Source organism: Coregonus clupeaformis, chromosome 24 (genome assembly GCF_020615455.1).
Source record: "Coregonus clupeaformis isolate EN_2021a chromosome 24, ASM2061545v1, whole genome shotgun sequence".
Classification (NCBI taxonomy): domain Eukaryota; kingdom Metazoa; phylum Chordata; class Actinopteri; order Salmoniformes; family Salmonidae; genus Coregonus; species Coregonus clupeaformis.
This window is the reverse complement of record NC_059215.1, coordinates 23,569,320-23,591,397: the sequence shown is the minus strand read 5'-3', so window position 1 is coordinate 23,591,397 and position 22,078 is coordinate 23,569,320. Positions and strand designations below refer to the sequence as shown.

Sequence of the window (22,078 nt, the reverse complement as noted above, 5' to 3'; positions counted from 1 at the left end):
GGGAGGAGGTCAGAGACCTGGCCGTGTGGTGCCAGGACAACAACCTCTCCCTCAACGTGACCAAGACAAAGGAGATGATTGTGGACTACAGGAAAAAAAAGAGGACTGAGCACGCCCCCATTCTCATCGACGGGGCTGTAGTGGAACAGGTTGAGAGCTTCAAGTTCCTTGGTGTCCACATCACCAACGAACTATCATGGTCCAAACACACCAAGACAGTCGTGAAGAGGGCACGACAAAGCCTATTCCCCCTCAGGAGACTGAAAAGATTTGGCATGGGTCCTCAGATCCTCAAAAAATTATACAGCTGCACCATCGAGAGCATCCTGACTGGTTGCATCACCGCCTGGTATGGCAACTGCTTGGCCTCCGACCGCAAGGCACTACAGAGGGTAGTGCGTACGGCCCAGTACATCACTGGGGCCAAGCTTCCTGCCATCCAGGACCTCTATACCAGGCGGTGTCAGAGGAAGGCCCTCAAAATTGTCAAAGACTCCAGCCACCCTAGTCATAGACTGTTCTCTCTGCTACCGCACGGCAAGCAGTACCGGAGTGCCAAGTCTAGGTCCAAAAGACTTCTCAACAGCTTCTACCCCCAAGCCATAAGACTCCTGAACAACTAATCATGGCTACCCGGACTATTTGCACTGCCCCCCCACCCCATCCTTTTTACGCTGCTGCTACTCTGTTAATTATTTATGCATAGTCACTTTAACTCTACCCACATGTACATATTACCTCAACTACCTCAACTAGCCGGTGCCCCCGCACATTGACTCTGCAACAGTACCCCCCTGTATATATAGCCTCCCTACTGTCACTTTATTTTACTTCTGCTCTTTTTTCTCTCAACACTTTTTTTGTTGTTGTTTTATTTTTACTTTTTTTGTAAAAAATAAATGCACTGTTGGTTAAGGGCTGTAAGTAAGCATTTCACTGTAATGTCTGCACCTGTTGTATTCGGCGCATGTGACCAATAAAATTTGATTTGATTTGATTTGATTAGAAGATTTTAAAAGAGTAGGGTTTTTGGGAATCTATTAGACTGCCTATTAGACAATCTGTCTGAAAAATAAAGTTAAAAGGGGTGACGGTTATTCTTGGTTACATTCCTACACCAGGAGATTTCAAACTAGGCTAAAATATGTTTAATCGTTTGCCAAGTCTGTGTGTGAAGAAGTCAGAAGCAGGTGGGGATTACCCAATCACGTATTCTAAAAATTGGTGGTAAAAGGATTTTGTGAATAAATCAGTGGAAAGAGTTTTTAAAAGTTAAGAGAAAACATTAGATTAAAAAAGTTAGGAGAACTAGGGTTGAAGGAACTCTAGGACAGTTAGTTAAGTTTCAATGTTAGTAGGAAGAGAGAGAGAACTAGTGGTGATAGATGGAAATACAAGTCAGGAGTTCAAAGTCTTAGGGAGAATGGATGAAGTAACAACAAGGACATCAACACTTCAGTCTATTATAACAACAGTGAGAAGCAATTCAACTCTTTCAACATTGATAGTTATTAAAGCCATAAATATATCGCATTTGATTACAAGGGAGCAGATAGCTCCAGCATCAATTTTAGAGGAATTTCATAGTCTGGGAAGCCTATCATTGGAGGATAAGTCTAAGAGAGAAGTGGGGATTTTTCCATGGTATGGTGTAAATTTGGGAAGATCATATTGATAATATTAGCTATACTTTGATTCCAGATAGTTCAGATAATATCACTAGTGTTATAGATGCATTGAAGAATATAAGGGATGCATTTGGTAGATCTGAAGGAGCTGGATGGTCAGCGAAGTTTTGGTTGCAAGATCAGTTAGGCCCAGTGGGAGCAGTGATGGTTTAGATTTTAATAGCAGCTTTGATGGCACTGTGTGTGATGTTTTTCTTTTGTAATTTGTTACTGACCTTTGAGAAAGCTATGATATTGAGATGGGTTGGAGTAGTGATGCCTGGAGACAACACTCAGATGCTGTTGTTGACTGTTCCTGATCTGGATGAAGAGGGACAAGTGGGACTGGATGGAGTATTGATGGATAAATATCCTTTTTTATTATTTGATCATTTTTCAAATGTTTTTCAATATTAGTGTGATTTTAGTATGTTGTTATGAATCAAAGGGGGGAAATAGGATAATGTGATTCATATATCATTTTATATTCGTATATTCTTAGTTGATATTGATGTTTTAATTTGAAAGTGTTGTTTTGCAAAAGATACTGTTTGGTCTTTTCTTTTCTTCCAGAAGCATTTGGGGGAATATGTAGAGATTGAAATACTCAAACAAGGACAATATGAAGGGACAATATGAAAGGAGAATATGAAGGGACTGGAGGAGATGAAACAAGGAAGGTGTGGAAATGTTCCGATTCCATCATCAACGATGCATTGGAAGTCGACACTGCTGAGGAAATGAAGTGTAGTGGACTACATTCCAGTGTCTGCAATGAAATATAGACATATTTGCATGTGTAATACATAATTTGTGTCATATTCTTTCTGTATTAATTTTGTAGAATGATATTTGATGTTATTGAATACATGTGGGGATCTTAGATGTTTTTGTTTATTTCGTGAATGCTTAGGGACATGGAGTCTAGGCAGGGATAGAGATAATCCACCGTGGGGTCCGATGGGTCGACCAGCCTTAGTGTGGATATTTTTTGGATAGTATTTTGTTTGCAGGGGCTTTCATGTGTATTTAATTGCATCATAGTTTCAAATGCATTGATAAAGATTTATGAATTGATCTGGAGTACCTAGGTGGTTGCCTGGGGCAGAGGGGCCGTGAGAGAATTTTACTGTCTTGATTGATGGATGGATATTTGGAAAGAAGGCTGCCAGACAGGTTTTTCGCTCTCACACTCCATAAAGATTTGTTCATATTTCATAGTAATGTATTCACACTCCATAAAGATTTGTTCATATTTCATAGAAAGGTATTTACACTCCAGAGAAAAGTGTTTTTGGTTTATTGTTAAAGATACTCAATAAGATAAATTGTTACTTGTCATAATCCTATTCTTTTTGTTTTCGAGACTTTTAGTTAGTCTCGAAGGGGGGAATGTAGTATATGAAGAATTATGACTTGGATAAGGTTTTAAGTGGAACCTGAGAGGATGTTTATTTAGTAGAGGGAGCCATTTTGTAGTGACACCCCTGTTCGTTGGAAACAGGTGATTGGACAGTAGAGGGAGCCACCCATATTTTTGTATATCTTATAAGTATAGGCTAGAGACAAAAAACGGCAGAGCAGACATTGTAATTTGGAGGACACTGCTCTCCGGGTGATCATGACATCCGTAAACTTATGCTGAAATCTTGTGATATGAATAAAACTTATGATCAAAGTTCAGTATGGGCGGACTCCTTTGTTTAGCAGCAATAATTGGCAACATTGACTCGACACTACAGGATCATTGTGTGTAGTGACAGGGACAGGAGGGTCGGCGGCGGGGGTTTGGGTGGTATCATGGCGGTCAGGGATTCAGAGACAGCCTTCATGGCTATAGGATAAACTGTGTTTCCACACTGACTTCTCTCCAGACACTGATGCTACAGACTCGGCCTTCTGAGTCCTGCTGGTGGTGGAAAGCTTCTGGGTGGAGGCATTCTTTGAGTGCTGGGCTTGGAAGGGTACTGCTGTTTTGCTCCTGCGGTTGAGAACAGGGACAGGGGCAGAGTCTCCCCATCATACAGTAGCACAAAGTCCCTTTTACTGGCCAGTGGCAGCAGCTTCAGCCCACAGCGACATTTGCTGAAGATCTCCAGAGTCAGACATGCAGGAGATAACATTTACATTTACGTCATTTAGCAGACGCTCTTATCCAGAGCGACTTACAAATTGGTGCATTCACCCTATAGCCAGTGGGATAACCACTTTACAAATGTTATTTTATTTTTTTTAGGGGGGGGGGGGTTAGAAGGATTACTTTATCCTATCCCAGGCATAAGGCAGTAAGGCCTGAATAACCAACAGCTGGGTGGTAGCTATCCCACATCAGGCTATTTTCAATGCTCCAATAGAAAAACAGAGGGCAGCCACACACGGACAAACTAACAAATTAAAGGGGAACTGGGGACACATCAACAAATCATCTCGCTATCTTGAATTACAAAGACAAAGTATTTCCAAACTGAGTTTATTTCTGAGATCAGCTGCATTCGAAGATAAATATTTTTGGTTATATAATCCAACAGAACTGGTTATGGTAGTGTGTGCTCACCCAAAGTCTCCACAACAGTACTGGGAATCACTTCCTTCAGGACCTTACAGTTGGTGTGGTGGGCTAAGTTACAGTTCATCTCCAACAGCCACACCTAGATTAGGACAGACCAAGACACAGCAAGCACATCAGCTGTTAATTTGACCAACCGCTCACTAATACATTGAAACCCACACATTAAAAACCAATCATGAAGTGAGCCAATCAGGTCAAAGTACCCCAGTTCACGATCTAGCTTTGCTTTCACATTGAAGAAACACTGGATCATGATCTGCTGCATTCACTTCTAATGAATGGAAAACAGACACAGGGCAAGGGAGAGACAGACAGACAGACAGACAGACAGACAGACAGACAGACAGACACACACACACACACACACACACACACACACACACACACACACACACACACACACACACACACAAAGGTGTGGGTGGAGAGAATGCAGTCTGTAGTCTCTCCCAGGAGTAAAATCACACAAATCTTCCAAAAGTCAATAATGTACAGTTAATCACTTAACCATAACAACAATGATGCTTTCATAATTTGTCACTGAGGGGTTAACTTAATCATGGTATAAAGCAAACTCACATGAAAGTTCCAAGCACCCAGTCCCTAGGCAGGCCCTTGTCAACCCTGAGCTTGTCATTGATGTAGGTGTTAAATCAGTCCATGGACCAGACGGTCTCCTCCTTCAGCACACTGTACAGAGGGTTCTTCTTCTGCATGTACAGCAGGGGGACCAGGATACACATGAATTGGCCAGAGAGAGAGTTGTTACAGGGCCAAGTTTGAAACTGGACTGGTACCATTATTTTATGACCTGGTTTCTGGTCTATTTTCATGCAGTATCCTATGGCGATGCATCTGTTGACAACCTGATTCTGAAATAGTGATACTCAGCTTATATTACTAAACTTGCAGGTCAAGGGATGCAAAATAATTTTGCAAGCTGAGCAAGAGAAGCATCCTTTTTCTACTCACCTTATTGGTAAAATGGGAAGCGAGGTTGTGGGAGTTGGGGTCATAAAGGTCACAGGAAGCGTACGTAACCATGGCGAAAGAACACCATGTAGGGTGAGGTGCAGACAATGAGGAAGTAGAAGCACACGTCAAACTTTCTCACCTTCAGGAGCAGAGTGTTCTGGACATACCTGAGGAAACATTAGTTATTATACATTCTAATCCACGCCAGTCCATATAATCTTATTCATTATGATCTATAAGCAAAACTGATCCTAGACCAGCACTCATACTCTGACTCTTTCTGAATACAGGCCCAAAGCGTTGTATCTACAGTACATCTCTTTTAAAAACAGATCTTGTATTCCCTCTGTTGGTAAGAAATGGAATAACATATCCGATTCTGGTTGACACTGGCAGCTTTGCAATTCATGGAGAATTTTCAAACACTTTTCTAAATTTGGTTTATACAAGCTGCGTGGCCGCTGCGGAGTACTACAGTATAACCACATTGAATTAAATAAAAATTATAGAATGTATATGATCCATAGAAAATGATAGAGACCTCTAGTTGTCAAAAAGGCCATATCAGCATGGGATGCGGCATTAAGGACTTCCACCATTTTAATGTAGTCAACTGGGTGGGTCTTCCAACTTCCTTGGCTGATCCCTCCTTGTGACCCTGCTGGAGTCATGTTCAACCGGGTCATCAGGAGGGATCAGCCAATCGTGAAGAAGAAAATGAACTACTTCAAATTGGAGATTGCCTTAATGACGCTGTCCATGCTGTCACAGACACTATAACGGCTCAGATACAAAGATGTCCTCTAGCTATTTCTATGATATGATCATATCATCTGCAATTCCTTATGGCAGACACAGTACTGAACGTCCTAATGGAGTAGCGTTCACAGCCCTAGTGTTCACCCACCGCTGCACGATGCATGCCTGGGGCAGGCGAAAAGGCAGCTTCCTGTTGCACTGACTCTTTGCAATGTTCTGCAGCTTGAGTCTAAAGGCCGAGATGTCTTCCTGGCTCCTCAGGAGGAAGATGCCCCACCCCTGCTTAAGGCCTGTGGGTTTACAGATCCACACGCTCATCTCCTCATCACATAGTAGCAACGCAATGGTCTTTTTAGAATATCTCACGTAAGCTTGAATAAAACAACTGATATGAGCAAGAGCAGTGTGTGGGTTTCTCTTTTCTTTGACGTTATCGCACTATTCCCACGCGCCTGCAACAAGATAAGTCAGATGTGTGACTTTTTTGAATATCTTATTAGAATATCTCAATAGTAACCGTTGTAGTTATATGTCAACTATGCTGATGAATTAGTAATAGCACCTATGCTGACTACATTACCTATATGTCATGATAATTACTTATTTATGTCACAAAGCAGACATATTTAAAAAATGTCAGTATTAGAGACGCACACTGTGAAGAGCACTGGCAAATGCAGCTCTGTTCTGTTGTTCTCCAGGCAGTATATCTCACTGGCTCACTCAATCACATGGAGATCTCACACAGATTGTGGTACAGTATCTTTGGATTTGTTTACTTTGTTATATTGTTATATTTTACCTGATTGTTGTCATTATGCTGTAGTCTTGAGATATGCTGTTTCAGTTGATAACAATGTGCAGATGTATCACTGTCATCCTTGTAACTTAACTTTAATTAAGTTACTATTAACTGCATGTATGTTTCTACTTTTATGAAGAAACATGATGATGCATGTTGCAAGTTGTACTGCAACTTCTTCTACAACAGCTGAGTCATAAGTCTATTTGTGTTATTGGTGTTAAGTGGGAGAACTGACTGTGTCATGGTTTCTTCTTCAATCCCTCTGTCTCTCTAACAAACCTTCTAACTGCAGAAGGTGGAATAAACAGGTTTGAAATGAGGAGAGGTATAATGGTTGAAATCCTGTTGAGGCGAGGCGGTAGGGACTGTTCAAAGGACTGTGGGTGTCATGGCTTCTCCATGTGTAGCTCTCTCTGTGTCTCAGACCTGCCCTCTGCCCGACATGTCTCTATGCCAACAGAGCAGGTTTCTCTTGTGATTTTATCACACTAGCCTGCTGGGAACTGGAGTGCTGTACTCTATGTACCGTAACTTTCCAACATAAAAGTCAATAATTAATAATCAATTAAAATCAGAAGGATGACTATTGTGTCACTCAAATCTGTCAGTTACGCATTATTTTTTATTTTTAGTTTGCTTTCATTGTCTCTTCCATGAAGCACACGTTCCTTTTTCAACTCTAGCCCCCTACAGAATCTAGTTCTGTATTGTACTGTGCTGGTATTGTCACAACTGTCAGTGAGATGCGGTTGAAGAAGTCAGGCGCAGGACACGGAACTCCCGGAAACTTACTTTAATCCGATACTGAAAAGATGAACACAGAACAACTCCACACAGGGAGGAAATAACCCGCTCACAAACGACATACGTGAAGGGAAACAATCACACACAAGATCCCGATGAGAGACAGGGGTAATTATAGGGCAACAATCAAACATAATGTGGAACAGGTGTAAACAATACAGACAAAACTAGACAGACACCGATAACATCGATCGGCAGCAGCTAGTACTCCGGGGACGACGAACGCCGAAGCCTGCCCGAGCAAGGAGGAGGAGCAGCCTCGGCAGAATCCGTGACAGTACCCCCCCTTGACGCGCGGCTCCAGCCGTGCACCGACCCCGGCCTCGGGGACGGCCAGGAGGACGCGGAGCAGGGCGAGTCGGATGACTCCGGTGGAACTCTGTCAACAGGGAGGGATCTAGGATGTCCCTCCTAGGGACCCAGCACCGTTCCTCCGGACCGTACCCCTCCCACTCCACGAGATACTGCAGACCCCCCATCCGACGCCTTGAATCCACGATGGAACGGACTGAGTATGCCGGAGCCCCTTCGATGTCTAGTGGGGGCAGAGGGGCCTCTCGTACCTCATTCTCCTGGAGTGGACCAGCTACCACCGGCCTGAGGAGAGACACATGGAACGAGGGGTTAATGCGATAATTAATAGGCAGTTTTAACCTATAACATACCTCGTTCAATCTCCTCAGGACTTTAAATGGCCCCACAAACCGCCGACCCAGCTTCCGGCAGGGCAGGTGAAGGGGCAGGTTTCTGGTCGAGAGCCAGACCCGATCTCCAGGTGCATAAACCGGACCCTCACTGCGGTGGCGATCGGCGCTCGCCTTCTGCCGTCTGATGGCCCGCTGCAGATGGACAAATGCGCCGCGTTCCATGTCTCCTCCGAGCGCCGAAACCATTCATCCACCGCAGGAGCCTCAATCTGGCTTTGATGCCAGGGTGCCAGAACCGGCTGATAGCCCAACACACACTGGAAAGGCGTAAGATTAGTGGAGGAGTGGCGGAGTGAGTTTTGGGCTATCTCTGCCCAGGGAATATACCCCGACCACTCCTCCTGCCGGTCCTGGCAATAGGACCTCAGAAACCTACCCACATCTTGGTTTACTCTCTCCACCTGCCCATTACTCTCAGGGTGAAAACCCGAGGTAAGGCTGATCGAGACCCCCAAACGTTCCATAAACGCCCTCCACACTCTAGAGGTGAATTGGGGACCCCGATCAGACACTATATCCTCAGGCACCCCGTAGTGCCGGAAAACGTGAGTAAACAGGGCTTCGGCCGTTTGTAGGGCTGTAGGAAGACCTGGCATAGGGATGAGACGGCAGGCCTTAGAAAACCGATCCACAACGACCAAGATCGTGGTATTCCCCTGGGAGGGGGGAAGGTCTGTGACAAAATCCACCGACAGGTGAGACCACGGCCGTTGTGGAACGGGTAGAGGTTGTAACTTCCCTCTGGGCAGGTGGCTAGGCGCCTTACACTGGGCGCACACCGAGCAGGAAGAAACGTAAACCCTCACGTCCCTGGCTAAGGTGGGCCACCAGTACTTCCCGCTAAGACAGTGCACCGTCCGACCAATACCAGGATGACCAGAGGAGGGTGACGTGTGAGCCCAATAAATCAGTCGGTCACGGACCTCGAGCGGCACGTACCTCCGTCCCTCTGGACACTCTGGGGGAGTAGGGGCGGTACGTAACGCCCGCTCGATTTCCGTGTCGACCTCCCACACCACCGGTGCCACTAGACAAGACTCCGGTAGTATGGGAGTGGGCTCAATGGACCTCTCCTCTGTGTCATATCGTCGGGACAGGGCGTCTGCCTTAACGTTCTGTGACCCTGGGATAATAGTGATCTTAAATACAAACCGGGCAAGAAACATGGCCCACCTAGCCTGACGAGGGTTCAGTCTCTTCGATGCCCGGATGTACTCCAGGTTACGATGGTCAGTCAGAATGAGAAAAGGGTGGTTAGCCCCCTCAAGCCAATGTCTCCACACATTCAGGGCGTGGACCAACGCTAGCAGCTCCCTGTCCCCCACGTCATAATTGCGTTCCGCCGGACTGAGCTTCTTGGAATAGAAAGCACAGGGGCGGAGTTTTGGAGGCGTGCCCGAGCGCTGAGACAGTATAGCACCGATCCCCGCCTCGGACGCATCCACCTCAACTTGGAACGCCAAAGAGGGATCCGGATGTGCCAGCACCGGAGCCGAGGTGAACAGGTCCTTCAAATGACTAAACGCCCTGTCCGCCTCAGCCGACCACTGCAAACGCACTGGGCCCCCCTTTAGCAGGGAGGTAATGGGAGCTGCTACCTGTCCAAAACCCCGGATAAACCTCCGGTAGTAATTGGCAAAACCCAAAAAACGCTGCACCTCCTTTACCGTAGTGGGAGTCTGCCAATTACGCACGGCTGAAACGCGGTCAATCTCCATCTCCACCCCTGACGCAGACAACCGGTGTCCCAGGAAGGAGATGGACTCCTGGAAAAACAGAAATTTCTCTGCCTTCACATACAGGTCATGCTCCAACAGTCTACCCAGCACCCGACGTACCAGGGACACATGCTCGGTACGTGTAGCGGAGTATATCAGAATGTCATCAATATACACCACTACCCCCTGTCCATGCAAATCCCAGAAAATCTCGTCCACAAATGATTGGAAGACTGAAGGAGCATTCATTAGACCGTATGGCATGACGAGGTACTCATAGTGACCCGAGGTGGTACTGAATGCTGTCTTCCACTCATCTCCTTCCCGAATGGGCACCAGGTTGTAAGCGCTCCTGAGATCCAATTTTGTGAAGAAGCGCGCCCCGTGTAATGACTCCGTCATACTAGCAATCAGAGGGAGAGGATAGCTGTATTTAATAGTGATCTGATTGAGACCACGGTAATCAATACACGGGCGTAAACCCCCATCCTTCTTCTTCACAAAAAATAAACTCGAGGACGCAGGGGAAGTGGACGGCCGTATGTATCCCTGTCTCAAGGATTCGGTGACGTATGTCTCCATAGCAGCCGTCTCCTCCTGAGACAGAGGATACACATAGCTACAAGGGAGCGCAGCGCCAACCTGGAGGTCTATCGCACAATCCCCCTGTCGATGAGGTGGTAATTGAGTCGCCTTCTTCTTACAGAAGGCGCATGCCAAATCGGCATACTCAGGAGGAATGTGCATTGTGGGCATTTGGTTCGGACTTTCCACTGTCGTTGCCCCTACGGAAACACCTACACACCGCCCCACACACTGATCAGACCATCCCTTGAAAGCACTCTGTTGCCTTGAAATGTTGGGGTCATGAGATGTTAACCAGGGAAGCCCCAACACCACAGGAAACGCAGGAGAGTCAATTAAATACAACTGTATAGTCTCCACATGACCCTTCTGCGTTTTCATCTTCAGTGGCGCTGTGACTTCCCTAATCAATCCCGACCCCAAAGGCCGGCTATCTAGGGCATGGATAGGGAAGGGCACATCGACTGGTAATATAGGGATTCCTAACTTATATGAGAAATGGCGATCGATAAAATTCCCAGCTGCGCCTGAATCGACTAGCGCCTTATGCTGGGAGTAAGAAGAAACCTCTGGAAACACAACTTGAATACACATATGAACAACAGAGAGCTCTGGGTGAGTTGGGGCCTTATTCACCTGGAATGACTCATCAGTGCGTTGCCTGCTGCCTCGAATCCGAGGAGACCCTCCCCAGCACCGAACCGCCGTGTGTCCTCGGCGGCCACAGTTGGTGCAGGGGACAGCCTCCCTCCTGGCCTCCCTACTACCAGCACCCCTGAGCTCCATAAGGCTCGGCTCGGAAGTGCTGGGGGATGGAATGGACGGCCCCAGCACCGGACGTCCGCGGGTAGCCAACAGGGTATCCAGGCGAATCGACATTTCCACCAGCTGATCGAAGCTTAGGTTGGTGTCCCTGCAGGCCAACTCTCGACGAACGTCCTCTCTTAAGCTACACCTGTAGTGGTCGATGAGGGCCCTCTCATTCCATCCCGAATTGGCAGCCAGAGTCCGGAAGTTCCTGCGCGCTCCTCCTCCCCTGTCTGAGGTGGAACAGACGCTCACCCGCCGCCTTCCCCTCCGGGGGATGATCGAACACCGCCCTGAAGCGGCGGGTGAACTCTGCATAGTTCACAGTAGCGGCGTCTATTCCTCCCCACTCGGCGTTGGCCCACTCCAGTGCCTTGCCGGACAGACAGGAGATGAGGGCGGACACGCTCTCGTATCCCGAGGGTGCCGGGTGAATGGTTGCCAGGTAAAGTTCCACCTGGAGCAGGAAACCCTGACACCCGGCTGCGGTGCCATCATAAGCCCTCGGGAGCGAGAGCCGAATCCCACTGGACTCCTGATGTGAGACGATAGGAGTGGCCGACGGTGGTGGTATCGTTGGAGGAGGTGTGGGCAAACCTCCTCTCTCCCATCGTCCCAAGGTGTTCATCACCCTTTCCATGGCGGCACCAAGATCTTGAAGCATAGCTGCCTGTTGTAGGACGCGCTCCTCGAGTGATCCGGTCGGTGCCGTCGCTCCTGCTGACTCCATGTTGTGGTGTGTGATTCTGTCACGACTGTCAGTGAGATGCGGTTGAAGAAGTCAGGCGCAGGACACGGAACTCTCGGAAACGTACTTTAATCCGATACTGAAAAGATGAACACAGAATAACTCCACACAGGGAGGAAATAACCCGCTCACAAACGACATACGTGAAGGGAAACAATCACACACAAGATCCCGATGAGAGACAGGGGTAATTATAGGGCAACAATCAAACATAATGTGGAACAGGTGTAAACAATACAGACAAAACTAGACAGACACTGATAACATCGACCGACAGCAGCTAGTACTCCGGGGACGACGAACGCCGAAGCCTGCCCGAGCAAGGAGGAGGAGCAGCCTCGGCAGAATCGTGACAGGTATTGGTGTGTCATCATGTAACTGGAAGCGTTGTATTTGACTTGGGCCCATTTTTACCTTCCCGCTGGGCAAAGAAAACCTCTCTCTCATCCCTCACGTCCATGCGGAAGGTGGTGGGGAAAAACTCCTAAATGTTCAACCTCCTACAAGGCACAGAAGCAGCTGTTCGATGAAAGGAGGTTAAACTGTCTTACTTAAAGGGATAGTCAATTTTTTCAAAGTGTTATCTTATTTTCAATACTGGATTTAAAAACGGTTCTAGGAAAGACGACACCCTAGGGAAGTGGAAAAAAAAGATTACATTTTAACTAACACTATAAGTTAATATAGGACAGTGACTACTCTATAGAGATACAGTATATTACTGGACTATACCACAGAGTTTTCAAACCCGGAGGCCCAACAGGCTAATACTTCCGGAAACGCCGCCTCACGAAGCAGACTCGACAGACCGGGGTTTGGGGTGAAAATGAGAGAAGTGAAAATGGTGTCCTTAGTTGTTCATTTGCTCAATATCTATAGGCACAACCTATTACTCCAACCTTGTGAAAGTGACAAACTGACATGTTTTCATATCATGACTTTATATCTAAGGAGTGCCTTTGATTTGACGGCCTGCACATGTAGAGTTCGGCGCGACACAACAGTTAGACCCAATGACGTGTTTCTGCACGAGCTTAGCTATCTAAGAACGCCATGACATCGCCTACAAGCGTGATCTGAGATTTATTTAGGAGAAGCAGTTTCTAGGCATCTTATTAAACCATATTTTGAAACAAAAAATGTAAACAATAAAAAAACACTACAAAAAAAGCCCAATACCATCATTAGTTATGCTTTTAAATGAACAATAGATGGGGTCGTTTTTCAAATTGAAATGTTTTTATTAACGGGTCTCTCTTTTAATCATGTTAATGCTCTTTATTTTATGTAAGCTGCACTGCAATTCAGTTTTCTTTAATGTAAACTGACAAAGTGTGCAATTGTGGCATATGTCTTTCTGAAAGTAAAACCTATCAAACTATATCTTTGAATGCACTTTGAGAGACCTATGCACCTTCTTTGTCTCGGATGTCTCACCTCAGTCCTCGACCGTGGTTGACCTTGCTGCTGATGCAATCATACTCCCTTAGGTTGCTAAGGATGACGATCTTAGTGGTCAGCACCTTGTTGTTGGGGATCTGGTACAGAAACAGAGTTTCCCAAACATTGTCCTCGGGACCCCAAGGGATGCACGTTTTGGTTTTTACCTAGCACTGAACAGCTGATTTAATTAACTAATCATCAAGCTTTGATCATTTGAATCAGCTGTGTAGTGTTATGGCAAAAACCAAAAAGTGCACCCCTTGGGGTGCCGAGGACAGAGTTTGGGAAACGCTGACCTACAACATGATGACATATTCAAAACCATTCTCCTTCATATTGTTGTCCTCCACAAAAGAAACAACATTTCAAACACTGAACACAGATCTATATTTGGTGCTTATTTAGAAATAATCAAGACTGAATTAAAATGTAATGTAACCATCACTGTATTGATACCTCTGAGGGGTGAACCATATGAGCTTGTATAGTACAGCTACCTTTGAAATTGTAGTAGGTGACTGGGGATTTGGTCTCGCACCACTTGAGTTTAAAGTCCTCTAGTCTTGTCGTAGATCCGTTGCCATCCTCTGCTCTCACAATAGGAGGTTACTACAAATAAATGTCAATACTCAAAAGATTTAATCAAGGCCTATGTTGAATTGTTTTAAAATGTCACGTCATTGGTATAGGGGAGTGACTCACATGGAGGCCCTGTTCCCTCCTCCAAAGAAAAAGAAGGGCCCTGGGCTCCTCTGTCCGCTTGTCCCTCTCCCTCTCTGGGTACGGTAGTAACAACACCACCCTGAGGGATGACCTCCTCCTGCTCCCACTGAGGCAACGCTCCTCCAGACACACACCTGCTCTACCTAGAAATATGGATTGAAACACACACACAAGTATGCATACACTCGCACACACACGCACACGCACACACACGTAAACACACACATGCATATACTCGTAAAGTACGTGCACGCATACACACACTTGAATTTAGGTATGTTTAGCATAGTACAATGGTTCTTTAGTCCCTATTCATGTGTGAGCCTTCAACTCCGCTATTCACAAAGGCTCAGGTTGCTACAGTAATAACATAGGGTCACCCAAGCCAGCTTTCTATTTAACCCTTCAGGAAGCCAAGACCATGCATTGTTGGACAAGACATGCATCTCATTTTACTCATCAGGCTTTAGTGGTAGACTGTATCGCTCAACTGACGCAGAGTGCCAAATTATATTTAGCATGTGTCAATAGATACTATAACTACAAAGGTGGGAACTCCTGAGAAGTAGCCTAAGTCTTTTTTTGGATACTTTATTTTCTTTGTTCACGGAAGCACATAGGAACTGTTTTGCACTGTATGATTAACTGGCAGTTAATGCCTCTTCGGTCTTATTATCAAAAAACTTGAACAGAAATAATAGATTTTTCAGAACCTGATGAGAAACCCCCCCGAATTTAACAAAATCCAAAATGACATCCCACCATTCCCCACACACACCTTGCCCTCCATTCTCCGTCGGCCCCCCTCCTCCGCGCTGCAGACGTCTCCTGGTTACCTCGGAGGCCTGCCTCCTTGTCCTTTTGCAGTTGACCTTCCCCTATACTGGGTTCTGATGTCACTTCCTGTATCTGGTTGTTGTAGGCCAGGGACTTGCTGTCTCCTCCTCCTCCTGTGTCGAACCCCTGGCTCTGTCTCTCCAGGGGCGGGTTGTCTCCACAGGCCAGCTGGGTGTCTGGCAGCCCTCTAATATTCAACTCTTATAAGACATGGGGCCCAATATACACACCCAGATAATGGGAGTAGTGGAGTACTGGAGCAGGAGGAGTTTTTCCATTCAATTTCAAAGTGGCACAAATTGTATTTTTTATTTATAGCCTAGTACATTTGTCAAATTGTATAATTATTTTATGCTTTATAGATAATTAACTATTTGTTATTTAAAGTAATTAATACGTCACAAAATGCATGAAATGTAGGCCTATTTTGCAACATGCAGAATCAGGAGTTTAGCAGAAGTAGGTAGGCAGTACGTGATGACCTCTGACCTTATCTAGAGCTGGTCTTGTTGCACACACGATGTCTGTAGAACTGTAGGGAAAACTTGAGATATGCATGCAGCTAGGTCCAAAACACAAGCCTTTTATGTATGCATTTCATCCAGTGGTCCACATGAGGCCCCGAAAAGGAGAAAAGTCAATATGCTGCAATTCAGTGTTAGTCGATGTAGGTCTTGGTCTGTACCATACCAACTGAGTGGGAAAGTGTGTAAGCAACCACTGGTTGCCTGGGAGTTGATGCTTTGTCAACAGTTGCTCATTTTAGATTGAATCTTGCAATAATACCCCCACATGATATACTACTCGAGGATATGAATACCACATGCACCACACCTCCAAGTTTGGCGTCATTCAATATTAATTGCCAGTAAGCCTTTTACCCCTGCACATTGTGTGGTGTGACTTCTAGTAATCAAATCAAATCAAATTGTATTTGTCACATGCTTCGTAAACAAGAGGTGAAATGCTTACTTACAGCCCTTCCCAACAATGCAGAAAGAAAAAAAAGAGAAATAATATAAACATTTTAACATGAGGAATAAATACACAATGAGTAACAATAACTTGGCTATATACACGGGGTACCAGTACTAAGTCAATGTGCAGGGGTACGAGGTAATTGAGGTAGATATGTACATATAGGTAGGGATGAAGTGACAAATATGATATAAAGTATGGATCAAGTGATAAATATGAGAACAGAGTGTCAATCAAATGGATTTACCAGTTTTCCAAGGCATTGTATCTAACAAAAGTGCACAATTATATTTTATGGCGGATGCACACATTTTACATACTGGTATTATAATGAAAGTGAAAAATCTATCCAGGGGGCATTTCTTTCAAGCTACAGGTACTCCACTCCTTAAGTATTTATTTCATTTTTATTCATTTTATCACTGAGTGTAACCTCATTTGTTTTCCTAAACATTGTCACATTTGATATGCTTGCTAGGTTTAATTTTGTACAATTTTTGTTTATTTTTGTGTATAATTTTCCTGCAATATGGATCAATTGGCAAACATTTCCCTTTTTTCTCTCCCAGATAATATTTGCTTCCCTTCTGGTAAATCCAGTAATCACTCCCCATCGCAATCATTTGCTTACAGAGGACCCAACCAGTCACAGTTGGCAACTACCACTAATCCTATCCCTACCTCCCAACACCCTGATAATTTACTGGGAGTGGTGCCATTGCATCTACCCTTAGCGGAGTTGCCAATAACCGGATGCATCCGGTTTTCAGGGACACAGCTATCTTCAATCTAGCTTCCTTTGCCAATGAAAACCGGATGTGGGAACTCCGCTCAGGCGTGTCTTCTACGCCTGCTATGTTAGGTTACATTGCATCAAACAGCCATGTAACTCTACAATATCCTGTTGTCTGATTGGGTAGGATAAGGATTCCCCAAAGATTTTTTTTAAATGAATATAAATGTTGGTAAATGATGGCCAAAGAAAGTAATGGCCAACAATACACCAATCAATGCAAATATTACATTTAAGTTCAGATGAGGACTTATCTCTTTAATAAGACAATGTAAATTCAAATATTGTTGCTTGGTATGACATTGAAGACACTAGACACCCCTAACTTTTACATGGAACCCTCCCATATTCTTGTGTTAAAGTGCTTTGTGTTTCGTTACTGTTCAGCCAATGTTAGTCACACCTTGATAAAGAACCGCCATCTGGTAGACACTGTGCAAAGTGCTGTGTAGGTGGACAAAGAGAGGTTTGTTTTACAACCCTGACTGTCGATACCTTGTGTGGCGAAGATGTGCTATAGGCACGTCTCTCTCTACTGACTCCCGACAATTTGTGCACATTCATTGTGTCAATTGTGTGCACTTTGTTTGTCAATGTCTATCAATTCCCCGTTAAATATGTACTCAGTATTGAAGTTATCGCTAATCCCTGCATTTCCCCAGCACTCTATAATGTTTGGTTATGGTAGCCTAATTCATGTTCAGTCATTACCTAAATATATTATTACATGCATAGCCTACATTTCTCATTCTAGAAGTTGTTTGAAGAGCTCACAAACTGCACACCACTTGTTATAAAGAAGCTTTGGTTTATTTAACTCTATTTACCAGTAATATGTCAAGTGCTTAGTTGTCTTTTGCTTGGAGCACATATCTGGTTTCTCCGCCTTGTCCAATGATGTGTGAAAGTACCATTCCAGAATGGCTGCTGTGGCTAATGCTAGCTAGCATGAGGACGAAAAGGGCAGTTTTCAGAGAAAACTAACAGTATTTCAATCTTCTCAATGGAGCAGTGTGGATAAAGGTACAATTTGGAGTACAGTGTATCCCATACCTGCATTGAGGTACGTTTTCCAACCCATATCTCGCGCCGGCTCTACAGTGTCTTAATGTAATCATGATTGAAAATATGAAAAATGTATGGATTCAATACTGTAAGTCGCTCTGGATAAGAGCGTCTGCTAAATGACTAAAATGTAATTGATTTCCAACTCCAGTGCAGCTCAGAGTAAACAAGCGTAACGGTAGGGTCGGAATTTTCTGGCAAGGTAGACCCAACCTGTGACTTGTATGGTTAGTACAGGTTTTGGCGTATAAGAAGCTTTTTATTTAGAATAGTCAGTTTGAAGTCTAGAACTTTGTATATATAATTGAATTATACATTTATCACCATAATCACCAGCGCTGTGTAAATAAATTCAACCACCATTTACACCTCTACCTGCCTGCCACCTGCTGAATCTTTGTCCTTACGACTGCTACAAGGTCCCTATTTTACACCTTGGCTCGCCATCAGCCGAGAGAGAGAGTGTGTGTGTGTGTTTGTCTGTGTGTTTGTTTGTTTGTTTGTGTGTGTGTGCGTGTGTGTGTGTGTGTGTGTGTGTCTGCCATTGGGGGAGACAGGGGAAGATGTGTGCATGTGGAGATTTGCCTATTCCCATGTCATCTCAACTGTCTCATAGACCAGGAAGTAATAGGCAATTGTAGTGCACCCTCCAGTCATGGTGTCTCTGCACAACCCAATATACGGAAGGATTCTCCTTTATAGTGGAAGGGAAGGAGTTCGGTGTAAAGAAAGACTGTTTTCAATCGCTCTCTCACACCATTCATGATACCCTTACAGAATTACAGTGGCAATGGGGGCTTTAGGGGTATACAAGATGGGGAGACCTGTAGCACCCAGTTGCATAAGACAGGTTTTGCCAGCCTCCCCCAACTGTGAGAACCAGGCAAGAAATGTGTATCATGTTTTTCAGTGAAACCTCATCCTTTGTGAGGGGAAATAGCAAGAGCAGTAAATAGCAAAATGTTGTGAATATATTGTATGAGAATAATGCTGTATTCTGAGATAGAAAAGCTCCTTGTCCTGAGTTGTGCTTTTGTGAGTGTGGCTATTACACAAGTTGAATGTGTTTTTTTAGGATGGTAGAACTATAGATGTTGGCTCGTTGAGGATCATTCATCATCATAAATCTTTATACTAAACTATAACTGTCATGTCCCTAATCCAGACATACGCTCCCACCCAATTGAACCCCTTCTTGTAATTCCACTGACATACCTGTACCCAGTGGCGATTTTAGCATGTAAATCTTGGTGGGGCAAACAAAACAATAATTGTGGGAATGCATGCCAGCAAAGCCAATACACAACACAACACTAAATAATACGGTACATTAATTGCACTATAACGGTGACAAACGGTGCCCACAAACTGTTAGGGCCTACATATAGCTGTCCTAACAGCAGAGTCCCAATAGCAGTCCCAACACCTTACCACTGCTACACCTGGCTATCAGTGGAGCCTTGTCTGGCAGCGAAACAGTTCATTCAACCTCATTTACTGCCTTTAAAAAAAACACAGCTGATATTGCTGACTTGCTTAAACAAATGAGGTTTCTACTGACAATTGAGATGTACAAACTATGGTATAAGGGGACAACAAGCGGATAAGAGGCAATCCGTAATTTCGATTAAGACATTAATGAGCGAGCTAGGATGGACGTAGTCAATATAAATATTTGTTTAGCACTTTTGAAATGTACAGCGACAGAATTCAAAACATGGGCCATTCTTACAGTGTTCTCCCTGTACACCAAATCAGAACCGTAGGATAAACAAAGCAGACAATGAAAGCTCTCACAATATTCGATAATTAAATTTCTCTAAAACAGGTTATAGGCTACATGTGCACCACCAAGTCAGAACAGTAGGCTAAGTTATGAGGGTGAAAGGGACCAAATTATTAGGGTGAGGCACATGGGCTACTAACAGTTTACTACACAACATACACAGTATACATATCTCCCTGGCATATTACATAATTTATGCAGCAGAATACAATACAAATTTTGTCATCAAAGTCTGGCATTCTCTGGATTTATGGTTCTTTCAAGACAACTGGGAACTCTGAAAAAAACAAGGTCGAATCATGATGACGTCAGTGATCTTCAGGTCGTAGCTCTAGAAATAGGCCCGAGTTCCCGATTTACAATTCCGAGTTGGATGACCGTTCAAAATGTATTTTCCCAGTCGGAGCTCATTCTTTCACGAGTTCCCAGTTGTCTTGAACTCACTGAAGTCAGATTTCCCAGTTCCAAGTTAACAGTTGTTTTGAGCGCAGCAGAACTCATGCTGTATTTACAGCATGGCCAATGTTGAATGTTTATCATTTTAAGCTTGGAAAAGATACACTTAAACCCAGAATTGGAACCACACACCCACTCCACTGAATAGCAGGCTAGTGATTGCTTTGTAATGCTTGCAGTTAGCCACTGATTCCTTCCAAACCACTCATTGTTGAATTTGCGATTTCCAACTTGCTGTGTAATGTTTATTTCCAATGGCCGATGAGCACCAATAGGTTTTATCTATAATTTCTCTTCATTATTTCTCTTCATATGACAAGGATTAAAAAGGATTTGCCAGTAGATTGTTGACTTGATTCATGATGATGACTGCTAGCTAAGATTTTTAAAGTATGATGTTGACATGATCAGTCCAATCAAAGCTACCGTAGATATAACGTGATTTGATGTCATTTTATCTGTGGCCAATGACCTTGAGCCTTCTTGGCTGGGCACTTCTAATGTAACTATGTAACTATGCAGCACCCAAGGGGTTTGAATTTGCGAGCTCTACCCTTAGATTTGGCAGTAATGTAGTGTCCCCATGAGTCACAGAACACTGAGCCAATCACGGCGCAACTAGAGAACATTACCAACCCCTACGCTCCGTATCCTTCCCTCAATACGGTGCAGTCGTCCTGTCTCCTTTGCAGAAAAGCATCCCCAAAGAATGATGTTTCCACCTCCATGCTTCACAGTTGGGATGGTGTTCTTGGGGTTGTACTTATCCTTCTTCTTCCTCCAAACACGGCGAGTGGAGTTTAGACCAAAAAGCTCTATTTTTGTCTCATCAGACCACATGACCTTCTCCCATTCCTCCTCTGGATCATCCAGATGGTCATTGGCAAACTTCAGATGGGCCTGGACATGCGCTGGCTTGAGCAGGGGGACCTTGCGTGCGCTGCAGAATTTTAATCCATGATGGCGTAGTGTGTTACTAATGGTTTTCTTTGAGACTGTGGTCCCAGCTCTCTTCAGGTCATTGACCAGGTCCTGCCGTGTAGTTCTGGGCTGATCCCTCACCTTCCTCATGATCATTGATGCCCCACGAGGTGAGATCTTGCATGGAGCCCCAGACCGAGGGTGATTGACCGTCATCTTGAACTTCTTCCATTTTCTAATAATTGCACCAACAGTTGTTGCCTTCTCACCAAGCTGCTTGCCTATTGTCCTGTAGCCCATCCCAGCCTTGTGCAGGTCTACAATTTTATCCCTGATGTCCTTACACAGCTCTCTAGTCTTGGCCATTGTGGAGAGGTTGGAGTCTGTTTGATTGAGTGTGTGGACAGGTGTCTTTTATACAGGTAACGAGTTCAAACAGGTGCAGTTAATACAGGTAATGAGTGGAGAACAGGAGGGCTTCTTAAAGAAAAACTAACAGGTCTGTGAGATACATAATTCTTACTGGTTGGTAGGTGATCAAATACTTATGTCATGCAATAAAATGCAAATTAATTACTTAAAAATCATACAATGTGATTTTCTGGATTTTTTTCAGACCTCTACATGCTTTGTAAGTAGGAAAACCTGCAAAATCGGCAGTGTATCAAATACTTGTTCTCCCCACTGTATATGTGTACCCCTTCCTTGATTTGGCATGAATATAACATTTTGTGACCATAAACTCACACGAAAAGTGGGTGTCCAGTCAAAGCATCAAGGGAAATAAAACAGACACAATTCATTGCATAGTATTAGTCAGTTACACATTTGTTGGCTGATTGTTAACCAAACACCTATTCATTAGCATGGGAAAACCTTTCACAGTAGTGAGGGATGAAGACTATTTCCTCTGAACCCTTTAACTTGCTCAT

The 22,078-nt window shown here is 44.4% G+C and overlaps 1 pseudogene; it reads right to left on the bottom strand.

The window, feature by feature from the left end:
* Positions 1-5,257: 5,257 nt before the first annotated feature.
* LOC123481795 lies at positions 5,258-17,999 on the bottom strand (annotated as a pseudogene).
* Positions 18,000-22,078: the final 4,079 nt, after the last annotated feature.